Below are 17,500 nucleotides of genomic sequence, written 5' to 3'. Positions count from 1 at the left end.
TTTAATGTGTTGGTTAAACAATCAATCAGTTGTTTGTTAGTCAAATTCCCTTCATTATTATTCATGACTTTCTCGGTGCCAGCCCTCTCTCCTCAAAATCTGCTCTAAGTCACAAAGCAGACTAAGAGGTGGCCTTCAAAAATACATCAAAATTTGTTTCAACACATGCATTCCCATCAAGAATCTTACAAACCAAACAAAACATGTATGTATAAGTCTCTGCATTTCCACAATATTTATTATTTCATAAGCAGTATATGCTGCTGTTGTTGTTGTTGCTGATGTTGTTGCAGTTTGTAGAAAGTAACATTATTTCATTTCAATATTTGCAGGTGTTGAGTTTCAAGTTAATCATTATAAAATCTGACACAGCTGTAAATTTAAATGCACTCATGTCTGAAATTGAGTAAATTTATTTGTAATTGCTAATTACATCCTGATTTTATTTCATTATCCGTTCTCCATTATGCTTTTATTTTTATTTTGGAGTTGTTGCTGTTATAGTTTTTTTTTTGTTTGGTAGATTTGTTATTTTAATTTTTATTTTTGTTTACATTTTTATTTTCATTTATTTCTATTTTTATTTATTTATATTTTCCAAGTAAAAATATTTACATCTTTATTTTTGTCTTACTTCTTTCTTACATTTTACTGTCTGTTCTTTCTCTCTCTCTTTCTCTCTTTCTTTCTCTCTCTCTCTCTTTCTCTCTCTCTCTCTCTCTCTCACACACACACTCTATTTATCTAACTACCTATCTCTCACTTTGTTTCCCTCTCTGTCCAAAACTACTACTACTACTACTACTACTACTACTACTACTACTACTACTACTACTACTACTACCTGAGTTGTAGCAGTAGCAACAGTAGCAGTAGTTTATTGCTTGGTAAGGAAGAGAAAGAGTGGGAATAAGAGGGAGAGGGTGGGGGATGAATAAACATAGCTAAAGGTAAGAAATAATGTTTGGTTTAAAGGTGAAGGAATTATTTGAGGGAGGTATTGGTTGCTATTTCTCAGAGACTGAGGAACCATTTAGAGGTTATCGCATCATCTCTTTCTGCCTTCTTTTAGTCAAAAAATTAGAAATTAGTGCATGTGTGTGTGTGTGTGTGTGTGTGTGAGTGTGTGTTTGTGTTTGTGTGTATATGCACTTGTGTGCATCTGTACATGCATGTATGAGTGTGTGTGTGATTGATTGCATCAATCTATGTTAGTCAATCATTTGTCTTCAATTAAATTCTATAAATGAGATTGATAAATTGGATAAAGTTTGAGAATAGCTGCTCAAAGATGATTTCAAATGCACTGCACACATTTCATAGATAATGATTTCAACTACATTACGCATATTTTATAAATGTTGATTTCAAAACCTCTGAGTAGATAACATAGATGCTGTGTTTTAATCCAATGCATATATTTCATGGATGTTAATTTCTATTCCACTATACTCTTTTCATGGATGTTGATTCTGAATGTTGTTACATATTTCATGCATATTAATTTCAAATCCAATCACAGATTTCATAAGTGATAATTCCAGATTTTTTATCCACATGATAATCCCCAGTCTGTCAAATTTTTCTTGGATTTAACTTCTTTGCCTCTTCCTCATAATCCTGTGCTTGTTTCAGTCATTGGACTGCGGCCATGCTGGGGTACTGCCTTGAAGAATTTTAGCCAAAAGAATCGACCCCAGGACTTATTATTATTTTGGTAAAGCTTGGCATTTATTATATCAGTCTCTTTTGCTGAACCACTAAGTTATGAGGACATAAACACATCAACACCAGTTGTCAGGCAGTGCTGGGTACAAGCATATACATAAAGACACACACACACACACACACACACACACATACGACAAGCTTCTTTCATCTTCTGTCTACCAAATCCACTTTGCTCAGCTTGGGGCTATAGTAGAAGACACTTGCCCTAGATGCCACACAGTGGGACTGAACCTAGAGCAATGTGGTTGGGAAGAAGCAAACTTCTTACCACACAGCCATGCCTTGAGAAACAGAAGTTAAATGCTTAGTGGCATTTCATCTGTCTTCGGGTTCTGAGCTGAAATTCTGCCAAAGTCAGCTTTGCTTTCATCCTTGAGGTGTTGCTAAAATAAGATACCAGTTGTGTACTGGAGTTGATGTAAATGATTTTCCCCCCTTCTGCAATCTGAATGCTAAATGATTAATATAACAAAAATTTACACAACACACAGAGGCATGGCTGTGTGGTAAGAAGCTTGTTTCTCAACCACCTGGCTCCAGGTTCAGTCCCACTGTGGAGAAACACACACACACACACACCTATATATGTATTTATGTGCATGTGTTTGTTCCCCATCACCACTTGACAACTGATATTGGTGTGTTTATGTCCCTAAAACATAGCGGTTTGGCAAAAGAGACTGATAGAATAAGCACTAGGCCAACAAAAAATAAGTCATGGGTCGATTTCCATGACTAAAACCTCTTTAAGGTTGTGCTCCAGCATGACCACAGTCAAATGATTGAAACAAGTAACAGAACGTAACAAAATATGTGTGTATATGTGTGTGTGCATGTGCATGTTTGTGTGTATGTGCGTGTTTGTGCTTGTGTGTGTGTGTATCTATCACTTAACCCCTCTCCATTCAATATTTCCTTCTATTAAATCTCTATCTCTTTCCCCTTCATGCTGCTTGTATAGATATATATATAAAAAAAGAACCCATTCCACTGAAGCTTTCAATATTCAGGACCCACAAACTATTTCCTTTCTTTATTGCTTGTGATGATTATCTCTTCTTCTATCTCTGCTCTCCCTCTGCTCCCCATCACAAGTGCTGCTTTCCTTATCACTCTTCAATGAATCCATAACTCTCACTCTCTTACCATTAATCATCTTCATGCAATCCATCAGTCTCGTATTATCTCACATCTCTATTAATCATTCTTCCCTTTCAAATGTTTCAGCATTTTCTCTCTCACCTTCAGTCTCCTCCACTAACCCTTTCTCTCCCTTTTTACTCTCTCTCTCTCTCTCTCTCTCTCCTCCAGCATGCTGTTTTTACTCAACCTCCTTAACAACCACCCTTGCTTAGTTGTCTATCACTCTCTCTTACATTCCAGACTCCTCTATCACTTTCTTGCCTTTCTCTTTCAGGTTTATACTATTTCACTCTTTCAATCTGGCTCTCTTCACACCTGGTGGTGTGCCGAGAGGGGAGCAAAAGAAAAAAAAAACAGAAGAGCAAAAACAATTTCTGGATTGAGGAAATTCCAGAGAGAAGGCAATAAACAAGAATAAACAATGAAGTATAGTGAGGACTTTTTAATTTTATGGCAGAGACAAGATGTTCTCCCTTGTGCTATGATAAAATACACCCACTACACTTTGTAGAATTGTTGGTGACTGGAAAATCAACAAGAGGCAGCGACCATGGTAAAAGTGGTTTGTGGAAGGAAGAGTGAGATGTGATCACTGACTCATGGAAAAAGGCAGGGAATTTGAATAAGAGCTAAGCACCAGGATTTGCCCTTCCCATGTGAGCACAGAAAAATAATGTTATGATATATGTGAATATCGGTCTATCCGTCTGTCTGTCTGTCTGTTTGTCTATTTGATAATATATTCTTTTACTCTTTTTCCTGTTTAAGTCATTTGATTGCAGCCATGGTGGAGCACCACCTTTAGTTGAACTGGTTGACCCCAGGACTTATTCTTTATAAGCCTAGTACTTATTCTATTGATATCTTTTTGCTGAACCACTAAGTTATGGGGATGTAAACACACCAACACTGGTTGTCAAGTGATGGTGGGGTGGACAAACACAGACACATAAATACATACATACATACATTTATATATATATATATATATATATCAGTGGTGTGCGGGTGACTTCCGGGGTTGGGCATGCAAAATGTTTGTATTCCTACAATTTACATATGGGAGATTCTGAATATGCAATCACCCCCGTATGATCTAGAATAAGCAGGGAATAAAAAATGGCTCTCTAGAGATGAGCCTGAAATAAGTGTATTGTTTGCATTATTCTCTCTCTTCGAAACATCAGTACTTCTCCACCCTCACTCTCCCTTAAAAAGTCTAAAAGTCATAAGTGAAATGTAATGAAGATGAAATTGGATTCTGTTAATATTTTTGCATATTTGGAATCTTTGTTAAAGGTAGGAATCTGAAATTTTTTTTTCGCAAAATTCGTTTTTCAAAGGGGTGCAGACTCATTAGCACATGGAGGAAATGCTTCATGACATTTTGTTCATGTTTACATTCTCAGTTCAAATTCCACCAAGATCGATTTTGCCTTTCACCCTTTCAGGGTCGATAAAATTAGTACCAGTTGAACACTGGGTTGACTGGCCCTTTTCCCCCAAATTTCAGGCCTTGTGCCAATAGTAGAAAGAAATATGAATGGGTGTTTTATAAATTACCGGTTTATAAAAGGGTTGGGATTTTGGTCAGAACAAAATGAAAGAGAGTGTCATGAAGAAAAGAGAGGAGGAAGGAGGAGAGTTAGGAGAAGAAGAAGAAGAAGAAGAAGGAGAGAAATATATTGAGAATAGAAGGAAAGCATCTGATTGGTTGTTAAATAAAAGAAGGTGAAATGGTGAAATGGTATAGAAGATTCTACAGACAGAAACGGGTTCAAATTCTCTTGCTAAGAAATGTCAGTTTGAAGATTATTTGCAATTCTCCTCCAAAATATCTTTGAACAAAACAGAAGAAATAGCTTTGATATGAAATCTGGATTAAGAAGGTGAACTTGAAATATACAAAGGATTTTTATTTCCACTGTTTGGTCAATAGAGGCCATTTTCTGGTGCTACCTGTATTCTATTATTTCCAATGTATTCTCTTGACTAGGCATTCCGTTTCTTTCAATGAAAGCTTTAAATAGACCTTTCTAGCAGAAACAGGAATATTGTTTGGGAATAGGGTTGAATGTTAATAGGTCTTCTGGTAAATGTTCCAAACGTGTGTCTGTGTAGAATGCTTGACAAAAAAAGAGGTGTCTTTTGTCTTTTATTAGCTTTCACTCATTTGATTGTGGCCATGCTGGAGTGCCACCTCGAAAGGTTTAATCTAACAAATCAACCTCAGTACTTATTTTTGTGATCTCCCTCTTTTATTCAACCACTGAGTTATGAGGATGTAAACAAACAAACACAGGTTGTCAATGAGTACTATAGGACAAATGCAACACAAACACAGAGACACACACACACACACATTATTTATATGCATACATATATATACATAAGGACAAGAAAGGAATATTGCGGATGCAATTTAGCCATGAAAAGATCGGAAAGGTTTGGTGTTTTGCCCTTTGATGATGGGGAAAAGGTGTAGTATAAAAGCAAAATACTCAGCCTTTCTGCTGTTTCCATGGTTACACTGAGTTTGAACTATTCCTTTCATGTCTGTATGAGATGATACACATGCGATGATTCTAAAAAGCAAACAAAAAAAGTTTGTTACATGGGTTCATACATATATATCTATGTGTGTATGTGTGTGTGCATGTATCATTACCATCATCAACATCACCACCACCACCACCACCACCACCACCACCACTATCCACCACCACCATCCTTGTGATGAACAAGGATGGAGGTGCGGCTGATGGGAAATGCAAGAATGGAGAGGTTGGTAAGGTGAGAGAGCTAGCATTTCACATATGGTTACTCGAATTATCCAGTGTGAAGGTTGGACATGGGAAACTTGAAGAACAAGATGTACCGTGCCTCTATTTGTAGTCATAGAAAACACTCTCCCCTTACCATTAAATATTGGTTTAAACATCTTGTCTGCACTTCTTTTTACACACATATACACACATAAATATATATGTACACCTGCAAGGATGCATCCACGTATACATACATATATACATACATACATACATACATACATATATATATATATATATATATATATATATATATATATATATATATATATATATATTTATATATATATGTATATATATTCATATATATATGTTTATAAATATACACATATACACACACAGACATATAAATACACATATATACATATATGTGTGTGTGTGTGTGTGTGTGCATGTGTGTGCATGTGTGTGTGCATGTGTGTGTGTATGCATGTAAAAATATACTTATATGTAATGTAAAAAAAATAATAATTCTTCAGTATGAAGAATCCCAATTGAAAAATATGGAATTTGATGAGCAAAGGGTGCAAAAACTTCAGAAATGTGTTGAATAGTTGAAAAAGTCCTGAGGGTTAAAGAATATGAAAGGTAAAAAAAAACAAGAAACAATCAATAAACTGAAAATAATTGAGAAAAGAGAGATAAAAAGAAAGATTAATGATAATAAATTCGATAGAGAAAATCTGGGAACTAAATGCTGTGAATACTTTTATGTCTTACACTAAAGTGTGGACACAGCAGACACAAAGGACATAGATAATGAAATGACCTGAGGTTTTTACCAATTACTTTTGATTTCCTTTCATATAACCTTTGTGTCTGCCTCCACAATTAGTTTCAGAAAAAGATACATTCTAAACTCGTTCTTCCAATGGTCATCAAAGATATTTAATGTAAATAGAACATTGGGCCTCTGGAAACTGAAATTTTCTTGTCAATAAGAAAATAGTTCGTACTTATTTTGAAGACCGATGGAGAGGATAATAAATCATGTGAGCTGAGATTTGAACTCTGTATCTGAAAGATACTCTCTCCTTTGCTTTCCACAATGAGGGTCCCAGAACAACAGAACAGCATCCTCGTAAAACGATCAACAGAACAGCTTGTGCGTAAAATTAACGTACAAGTGGCTGAGCACTCCACAGACACGTGTACCCTTAATGTAGCTATCAGGAAGATTCACTGTGACACAGAGTGTGACAAGACTGGCCCTTTGAAATAGAGGTACTACTCAATTTTGCCGGCTGAGTGGACTGAAGCAATGTGAAATAAAAATGCCTTGCTGAAGGAAACAACGTGTTGCTGGGAATTGAACCCATGACTTTATGATCGGGAGCTGAATGCCCTAACCACTAAGCCATGTGCCTTCACCTATAAAATATATCATAACCATCAAGTCAAGCTCTCTCCTCAATTCTTTTACTTCTCTTAATAAGTCTTTTAAAATTTGGCACAAAACCATCAAGTTTCGTGGCTGGAATTTTTGACGGCATCCACCCTAGAACTGGACCTTCATTTTATGGAACCTGAAATGAGGAAAAGCAAATTTGACCTTGGCAGTATTTAACCCTTTAATATCCTTTTCTACTCAAGGCACAAGGCCTGAAATTTTGGGGAAGGGGGGCCAGCTGATTAGATTGACCCCAGTATACAACTGGTACTTAATTTATCAATCCTGAAATGATGAAACGCAAAGTCAACCTCGGTGGAATTTGAACTCAGAATGCAAAGACATGAAATACCGCTAAGCATTTCGCCCAGCGTGCTAACGGTTTTGCTAGCTCACTTCCTTGATGATGATGATGATGATGACAATATTGATGATGATGGTGATGATGAGGGTAAGGAGGGGGAGAACGAATGATGACAATAGCTATGATGAAGAATATAAGAAGAGATTAAAATATAGGAAGAAAAGTAGAAAAGTTTATTGCAATTAAAACAAAAAAGAAAAAAGAAAGAAAGAACTTTCACAACCATGGTTTAATTATCTTGCTGTTTTATGATGATTTTGAAAGTAGATTTACGATCGGTGTTGGCCTAGAAATCTTATGGGAAAGAGAGAAAAAGTCTTTTTCTTTCTTAAATGAAAATATACTCCAAAGTACACGTGGATGGTTTTATATAAAATAACAGAATAATATATAGGAAACAATGAAAGAATGTAAACAAACCACAACATAATGATATGGTGCTGGGGTAAGTCTTGGAAAAAATGTGTGTGCATGTGGGAGTGTGTTTGTGTGTGTGTGTGCACGTGTGTGCATGCATTTATGTGTACACAGATACACACACATACACAAATACACACACATACACAAATACACACACATATATATGTAATGCAGACGCATGCACACATGCACAAACAGCACAAAAAAATGCAAAACAAGGGAGAAAGAGAAAAGGAAAAAAAAAATCTGATTAAAGGTGTTTCATTTAATGATTAAAAACAATAGAAAGAAACAGAAATATAAAAAAATACAAACTTATTCAAAATAAGATTCAATTTATGAAAAGTAATTATGTTCTTTTACTGTTTTTTTATTTAATTTTTTTTTCCTTTTTGTTTTTGCGTTCAACACAGTGAGTTTAATTTGAACAAACAAGGCCTAAGATTAAAGAGAATTATATAGTACAAATAATAATAATAATAATAATAATAGTAATGAAATTTTTCGCTATGGAACTGAGAAGGAGAAACAAAGAATGTGAACAGCAAAAAAGGAAGGAACTATTTCGAAATTTGTCACATGATGTTTAGTTTGGAAAATAATTAAAACAGCAAGTTGATTAGGTTAAGCCAATACTTTTAATAAAACAATCAACTTTTTCAAGTCATTATTCTATCCTTTGTGTCATTTACAGGTAAAAATTGTTTAACTATTATCTCCAGCCTTTTGCAATAATGGTGACGCAATGGAGTCGGTGGGTGGGTGGGGGGGATATATAAAATAACAATATAAAATCAAATCAAGATCAAACGCAATAATTTTGTTTATTTCATTTATGTATTCTTGTTATTGTTGTTGTCACTCATCTTCTTCTTCTAATCATCATGATCATGATCATCATTATTATTATTGTTATTATTGTAGTTCTCATCACTAAAACTAGCACATGATATCCAAAAATGGGTGGGGAGAACCACAATTCAATAAAATTCCTTTGAACAAAGTTTGCTGAATCAGAAAAAAAAAACAAAACAAAACATAAAAATAATAAAGAGAATAAAGAATATTGGATGGAATTATAAAACCCTGGCAGAGCTGCTAGTCTTTGGTTTCTCTGATATTTGCAGTTGAAATATTTCACAGTTTAAAGGTCAATGAATTTACTTGTATCTCGTTAATAACTCACTAATGAACGATAAGAAGTGTTAGGCTCAGAGTTTCATCTTGAAGTTTCCAGTTTGGTTAAGAGGTTTGCTCCCCAACCGCAAGGTTCAATCCCAGCATGGGAAAGTGATTTCTACTTTAGCCTCAAGGTTGAGTGGGGTTTGGGATATGGAAACGGTGCACAATGTAAAGTAGCTGGCACTAAGAAGAGGATCCAGATTCTGAGTTCGATTCTAGGCAGTGACCTGAATAATAATAATAATAATAATAATAATAATAATAATAATAATAATAATAATAATAATAATATTAATAACATCAAAAAATACCTGAGGAATGAGAACCCAGGTTCAGAATTTCCCCAAGACACCTGATGAAGGCTGGAGGGTATATCAGCTGAAACGTTGTGTTAACAACAAACAAGATGAGGACAAATATTCGTCAAATGTAAATAATGTAAATAAAGTAAATAATGTTCTTCAGTAGTTTAGTGACTGTAGGCAGTGTAGCATCATTGATCCTTTTTAGGGCTCTGCAACTGGTGAGAGAAAAGTAGCAGCTTATATTGCAGAACATGGTCTGAATGTTTATAGACAGGGATACTTGATCTCCAGCAAGCAGCAGCCATTCACGAAGATGTCTGAACACAGATGCTTTATATAGGAAATATAATATAACTCAGTGTGGCCAGAACAGTTCAAATGGAACCAGTAAAAGAGTGAATAATATTGCCATTCCATAAATCAAACTGACAGCTTCCAGAATGTTTTGGTAAAAGACAGAGAGAGAGAAATAAAACATCGTTTTCATTTTACACCCTTTTTTCCAGGTTGGGATGGGTTGGATGCATTTAGGTTTCTCAGCATCAGCACACACTAATGTCATTGTGTGTGTGTGTGTGTGTGTGTGTGCGTATGTGTGTGTGTATGCATGTAAGCACCTATGTATGTGTGTGCACATATATATGTATGTATGCTTTTATATATGTATGTATATGCGTGGGTGGGAGTGGAGGTACATACATCATCATCATCATCCCCATTTAACGTCCGTTTTCCATGCATACATGGGTTGGACAGTTTAACCAATGTCTGGATTGAACCTGAATCTATGTAACTAGAAGCAAATATGTTCATTAGGAAGAGACAAAGAACAACAACTGCGAACACTCAGAACAGAATGCTGTAATACAAAATGGATATCAGTTCAGTGCTCACTTACATTCTATTCAGCAAAGAAACAAAAAAATGTTTAATTTTCTAATGAAATTTAAATATTTGTGAATAATGTCAGATTTACGTTTATAAACAGCAACCTATTTCAGTTGGTATTGATTTATGTAGGCTTTTTTTTTGTTAACCAAATCAAAGATTTGCTGTCATATTAAATCAGAAATATTTAATGTTTTAGGTTTTTAAAATATTTTTTATTGGTAAAAATCTAGATATAGAGATATAGAGATCTGCTTTGCCATTGACATCGTGGATCTTCTCTTAGCATTCCAGGATTCCATACTAAATTATTTAAATGGTATGCAGACAGACTAAGATTTTTAAAATGGAAGAAAGAAATTGAAAATAAATAGTTAAATAAATAAACTGATAAGTGAATAGACTATGTAAAAATAAAGAAATAACTACAACAAATAGAATTCTGTGATTGCAAATGAGGATTACATTGTTTGTATTGGATATTGTAATGATAGCTTAATATTCCTAGAGAATAAAATACAAAAAGAAAAGAAACAGAAAGTAATTTTAAAAAAGTAAAAAGAAGAAAAAGGAAAGAAATAAAAGAGAAATATAATGAAGAAGAAAACAAGAAGAAAAAGTCATTGAAGACAATTGCACTCTCTTGGCATATATTTTTGGTACCATTTTTAATCCTTTATTATGCATTCAAGAATGCCACTGGAGATAAGAACCAATTGATTTTGTAGCAGGTATCCAACTGAAATTCCAATAGCATTATTTCATTAATCAATGAATATTAAGATTTCAATCAAGATAGCACTTTTCTTTGACTGAAATACTAAACCAGAACATAACAACAAATAGTTCCTTACTTCAGCAATTGATAACAGAGTGGCTGTTGATGAATTTATTACTTTTTGCTTCTACTTGTTAGAGATGGAACTACATGTAAATATGTATGTTTGTGTGTGTCTGCATGTGTATGTCTGTATGCATGTGGGTGCATTTGTATATGTGTATTATGTCTGTTCTTAAAATGACTTATTGTTTGCTCAATAAACTCTATCTTAAGGTCATTCAATAGACAATATGTTTATAGATGGTGAAATTTGATCTCTAGCAAACAACAGCCATCATGAAGATTCCTATACACATATGCTTTATATATGAAATATAATATAATAGCTCAGTACAACTACAGCTGATTGAATGTAACTAGTAAAAGAGTAAATGATATTGCCATACCATATATCAAAATGACATCTTCCAGAACGTTTTGGTAAAAGATAAATGAACAAAAGTTTAAATTTACTTAGCAGTTTATTTCTTGGTGTTGAAATAGTAAATTGTCATAATCATTTTTATACCCATTTTCTACCATACTGCTAGACTTTAATCATTCTGTATCTGAGAACTTCATCATATCATTGGTACTTGAGAATTTATACTTGATGGAACTAAAGAGTCTTCTCTATACTGTAATAATTTCTACTCAGAGTAGTTACCACCAACCCTTTGGCATTTAAACTGATCATATCTGGCCAAAATATTTTACCTCGTTTATGTTGACACGGACAAGATTTGACCTCTCACACCTACCATACAATGTCCTTCCAAGACTTAAACAATCACATCATTGAAATCTCAGCGCTATCAGATAATCCATGATTAATTCAAAACAATGTGAATCAATAAGCATTGGATTTGACCGAGTAATCTGAATGTTGAGGGGTTAAATCATGATATAAAAATATTTAAGAAGTTTCCAATAAATATTTTTATATCACCACTCAGCTAAATCCATTTAATTTCCTATGGTTCATGTTGTATCATGAAGGTTCTCAAAATTTTCTTCCTGGATATCCCTTTAGCATGTCTGGGCAGTTTGGGGGTTGCAGGTCATGAAAATGTATTATTTGGTATTAATTTAATTTAATGAGTCCATTTCCAATCATGATCAGTTTAGTCTTTGATGTTGATAAGAAGAAAAAAAATATATATACTAGTCAAATTCTGGGAGTGGTACTATGAACTTTTCCCATCTTCAATTTTTTTTTTTGTGATGTTTTGCAATATTTGTCCTAGTTCTTTGCATTCTGAGTTCAAATCCTTCCATGGATCATAGGTGTAATCTGTTCCCTGGTTTATTTAACACTACCATAAATTTGGGGACTTTTAGCAGAGAAGACCACTCTGTCAGAAGCATTTGTGATAGATTTCTGGTTTGCAGAAGCAGCAGTCGTCTTCCTTGTTTCTCTCTAGTCTTGGAGGCACCATAAATAATCAGGAAATTGCTCTTTCTCCATGACTACAGAAATTATTTTAAAAATCACAAAAAAATGAGATGCAAGCTGAGGCTTAGTTTGGAATTTTGTGTTCAAGTCCATTTAATTTCACATTTATCATCCGTGCAATAGGCAAGGCATGAATGTCATAACTTCTCATTTTCACTTAGCTATAATTTAATTCTTCATCCTAATTGAGGCAATGAAAGAGCTTTCAAACAGTCAGTCAATCATTTAGAAATAACACAGCCTATCATAATAATATGATTTATAAAGTACACTATACTTCAAAACCAAAATTGTGATTGCCACGACTGGAGTGTCATTGATCTGAGATTTAGTCAAATGATATTGACCTAGGATTAAGCAATAGCACTTCTTGTCATCATTACTTCTGTTGCTGTCATTGGTGCCGTCATCATCGTTGTTGTTGGTGGTTGTGGTGGTGGCTTTGGCTATGTCACTGATGTTATCACCATTAATTTTGTCAGAAATGACAAAACTGGGTGTTTTCAGCCCTTTTAGAAGGGTTTAGAGTTATTTTGAGTTAGTCTAAGGTCTTAAGTTGTTTCAGAGAATAGAATACTGTGGCACTCATTCCACAGTATTGATATAATCAAATGAAATCGTTGCAACTGAGAAGTGAAACCTCAGTCACATTTTACTGTTGGTTCACTTCTTCCTCTACAAGGTTTATCAACTCCCCTTCTTGTTCAATAATTACCATCTTTCGTATTGATCGAATGAACAATGACATTGTTACTTTTCACTCTGGTATCTGGCATTTGCCAGTTTGGCTTGCTAAGGGACGACATCTTGTGTCTCATTTCAAACATAAATAAATAATTCTAAGATTTGGATTACAGTTGTATTAATCTTGATCAAATTATTTCCCTGCATTGCAGCATCAGCACCGTTAAGGTGAAAAGTTTGTGTTCGTAATACATAACAAGTTGACATCGAGAAGCAAAGGGTCTCTATGCTAGGAAATGTCTGAATACTCTATAAGCTCTTCTATGAATTCCACTGCTTCCAAAATCTAAACGGGGTTAATTAGAGATTGTGGAGATGCTGGAGATTATAGATTCAAGAACTTAAAATTTAGTTTCATGGTGCTCTAAAGACATAAATTATTTAGCATATAAGACCATTATTGTGACACACAGGCAACTTCTGTTTGTATGAAATACATTTAACACTTCAGATATTTAACTGCCAAACTTTACAAATAAAAATTGTATTTATGTAACTCCATGTTATTTTCTCTTGTATCCAGCACATATGGTTTTATATTCTGCTTCAAGGTAAACCAAGCCGTTGACCTAGTTTTGATTCTCATTTAGTTGCATGAACTTTGGTCTTCTGTGTTCAAAACTTGTTGAGGTCAACTTGGAATTTCATCTTCCTGGAGGTGATAAACAAGTAAAGTATCATTCTATAACAGGGGTACAGTTATATTTCTATAAAGCCTCCAAGACATAGTTGAAATTATGATGAAATACAAAGTGTACATTCGCTTTATAAAGTACAAAGAGTACATTCCTAAAACAGGAAAAGCTTGAATGTTATATTTATGTAATGCAATGGATAAGAATATTAACTAACCATTACTGTGAAAACAGAGATATCAAGTTCAAATCCTGTGCTATCCAGGAATATGAAACCAGGCAATGACCAAAGACAGTGGAGATGTTAATATTGATTTCAGATTTTGGCCCAAGGCCAGCAGTTTCTAGTGATGGGAAATCAACAGTTTCTAGTGATGGGAAATCAACATTTCCCATCACTAGAATTATCCGTCAAATGTAAATAATGTAAATATTGTTTTTGTTATTTACATTCTGACAATAGAACTTTTCGTCTTTGTTTGAAAGCAGTTGTTGCTTCAGTGGAACAATTGAAAACAGAACACCAAACACTTTACAAGGCATTATTGATATCACTTGAAGTGTTGTAGCAGCATCAGTTCAAGAAGAGGTGCCTGACCCATAACAAAAGGAAAAGGTCCTCTCTACCTGCTATACTTTAGATACAGGGTATGAGATACCTTTTAACCTAGTGTCAGCAGTAGAGATGTTGCCTTCTCACTAGCAAGACAGAAACATCCTGAAAGATCCCAAGGAATCGTGTCTATACTATGTCTTTAATTATCTGAGGCAACATAATTGACTTGATGAATAGGAAAGGAATGTGATGAAGGAAAGACAACAAGAAAGAGGAAGGTGGGTGTGTGGGTGATAAGGAGAGGGGAGAATTAGATAAACACACACACACACATGCACACACACGTGCACACACACATGTGTACACAGACACACACATACACACACATCCTAATTAATAATTGGCATTGTTTTGCACATTGTTCTTACTTTTAGGTTTGAATCTGTTGTCAAATGACTGCTATTAATTAACCAGATTTTCTTCATCTTTTTTTTGTCTGGAAATACACATACACATTCACACATACATTCATACTGTTACACATGCACGTACATGCACTCACACTCATATAACGCCGACATGCACACACACATAGACACACATGCACATAGATAGATACATACACACATATACAACCACATAGATGTATGTACATATTTGTGTGTTTAATTTTAGAATAGCAATAGAGAAAATATTGATAATTAATTGCGATTATTTGACGACAAATTCAAACTGTAACTAAGAGTAATGTGTGCAAAAAAGAAAAATTGTTAATAATTATTAATTATATTATATTAATTATACAATAATATATTTGGTTAACATAAAATATATCTTTTCATGGTTGAAATAATGTTATTTTATATTGGGAAGTAAAAATAACAAAACAACAACAAAACGTTACTCGTATCTCATTGTACGACTGTGTCAATTAAATTAATTCTGAGTAATTATGAATTATATAACTGACAGAATGTAATTTAAATTCATCTTATGTAAAAATATGAATCCTAATATTTTCAAAATAATGATTAACGACAAACAACCCATGCATAACAATTAATTTCTCTTTAGAATTATTGATTTCAGAATATGTAACTGAATTAGGAAGAAATCTACCAGTAAGTTTAATATGTCTGTACTGTCACAACCTCTGCCAGAAGATTCTTGAAGAAGTCTATAAAGTTATATAGGTTTTGTTATTAAATTCATCAAGTTATGGCAGTAATCGGAGAGCAGAGTCTTTCTGTTTCTTTCTTTTCAGTCAATGCATAGAGTTATAATAGGAAAAATATTTATGTTATAAATGAAATGACTGTAGATTAGACAGGAGAAGTGGTGATGGCTTTTAATTGAATCTAAATTAGGGAAAAGGTTTTACCATAGATGGTGCATGCATATGATGAATGCTGTTAGAACTAGTCCTGTGTTAGTTACATATTGGTACATAATCTCTCAGCCAACAACCTTCATAGACTCTCTTAGACTAATGAGATTCATCCCATAAAGGTACTTCTTAACTTTTATGTTTACCATATTTCTAATTGAAATACATTGCCTTTTCTTTCAATTATTTTTGAAAAAATGAAGAATTCTGAAAAATAAACTTTCCATTATGACAATGGCACTTGGAAGATCATCATCATCATCATCGTTTAACGTCCGCTTTCCATGCTACCATGGGTTGGACGATTTGACTGAGGACTGGTGAACCAGATGGCTACACTAGGCTCCAATCTGATTTGGCATAATTTCTACAGCAGGATGCTCTTCCTAACACCAACCACTCCGAGAGTGTAGTGGGTGCAAAAATGTAATTTAGATCACTTTAACACTTTTGTTTCCATTTGGAACGTGCTGGTGGCACAGGAAAAGTGCCATCTGAATGTGGTCGATGCCAGTCTCTCCACTGACTGGCTCCTGTGCCAGTGGAATGTTAAAAGCACCATCCAAATGTGGTCGATACCAGTGCTGCCTGACTGGCTCTTATGCTGGTGGCACATAAAAAGCACCCACTACACTCTTGGAGTGGTTGGTGTTAGGAAGGGCATCCAACCGTAGAAACATTGCCAGATCAGATTGGAACCTGGTGAAGCCTTCTGGCTTGCCAATCCCCAGCCAAACTGTCCAACCCATGCCAGCATGGAAAACGAATGTTAAATGATGATGACAATGATGATAATGAAACTGACATGAAATTTTAATGGGAGATTGAAAATGAACAATGCTACTTGTATGATTGTGTTTTACAACTAACGATCACATGATACCAAGATAAGGTAAAACAATACAAACATACAAACATACAAATTCACAGCTATACCAGTAATTAGAGTATTTAGTTTTGTGAGTAAATACTTAAGTAGCAATTTGACAATCTAGATCAGTGGTTCTCAACTGGGGACCATATAAGATTTCTAGGGTCCATGCAACAAAATCATGAACTGAGATCCACAATGGTATTTTAAGGCTCCCTGTAAACATTTTGCTTTAGATGTGTGTCATTGGTTATGTAGTGCAAGAAACAGCTGGGTTGCTTTCTTTAGCATTTTACATAAATCAAACTATACAAGTTTATGTGCGAGAAACAAAGTAGGAAGTTTGAAAGAAGTTTCTATAAAACTAGTTTTTAAACATCAAATTGCTATTGAGGACCACAAGAATGAAATTTTAATCAAAAGGTGTCCATTGTTGGGAACCCCTAATCTAGATAAACTAATGGATTTAAGAGAAAGAAATCAAACAATTCAAATACAATGTGTAAGTGGAACAGAAAAATGTGCAAGACGTTTCTCAAGTTTAAAATGTGACATTGTTTTCATTACTTACATTCCAATAACTGAGTTTTGTATCTTTGTTAGAACTTATGAAGAAAGACAGAGAAAACAAATTGGTTGCTTTTTTAGAAAAGAAAGAAAAAGGAACAAAAAAAAATGTCAAATAAAGGCCTGGGAGTAGAAGGAAGAGGGAGATGCAAGGGTTGAGGTAGGAGGATGAGACTGTGAACAAGTTATTTTGTCTGTACATAAGCTATAATG

General features: G+C 34.3%; 1 long non-coding RNA gene across 1 annotated transcript in view; it reads right to left on the bottom strand.

Annotated features, from left to right (window-relative positions):
* Positions 1-4,806: 4,806 nt before the first annotated feature.
* LOC149135466 (uncharacterized) overlaps positions 4,807-17,500 on the bottom strand; it is a 104,832-nt gene continuing 92,138 nt past the window's right edge. Inside the window, exon 3 of the long non-coding RNA XR_016241786.1 lies at positions 4,807-5,459. This is a non-coding gene — a long non-coding RNA (uncharacterized LOC149135466). The remainder of the gene's footprint in view (positions 5,460-17,500) is intronic.

Source organism: Octopus bimaculoides, chromosome 5 (genome assembly GCF_046866305.1).
Source record: "Octopus bimaculoides isolate indiv1 chromosome 5, ASM4686630v1, whole genome shotgun sequence".
Taxonomy (NCBI): Eukaryota; Metazoa; Mollusca; class Cephalopoda; order Octopoda; family Octopodidae; genus Octopus; species Octopus bimaculoides.
Note: the sequence above shows the minus strand (reverse complement) of the source record. Positions and strands in the feature narration are given on the sequence as shown.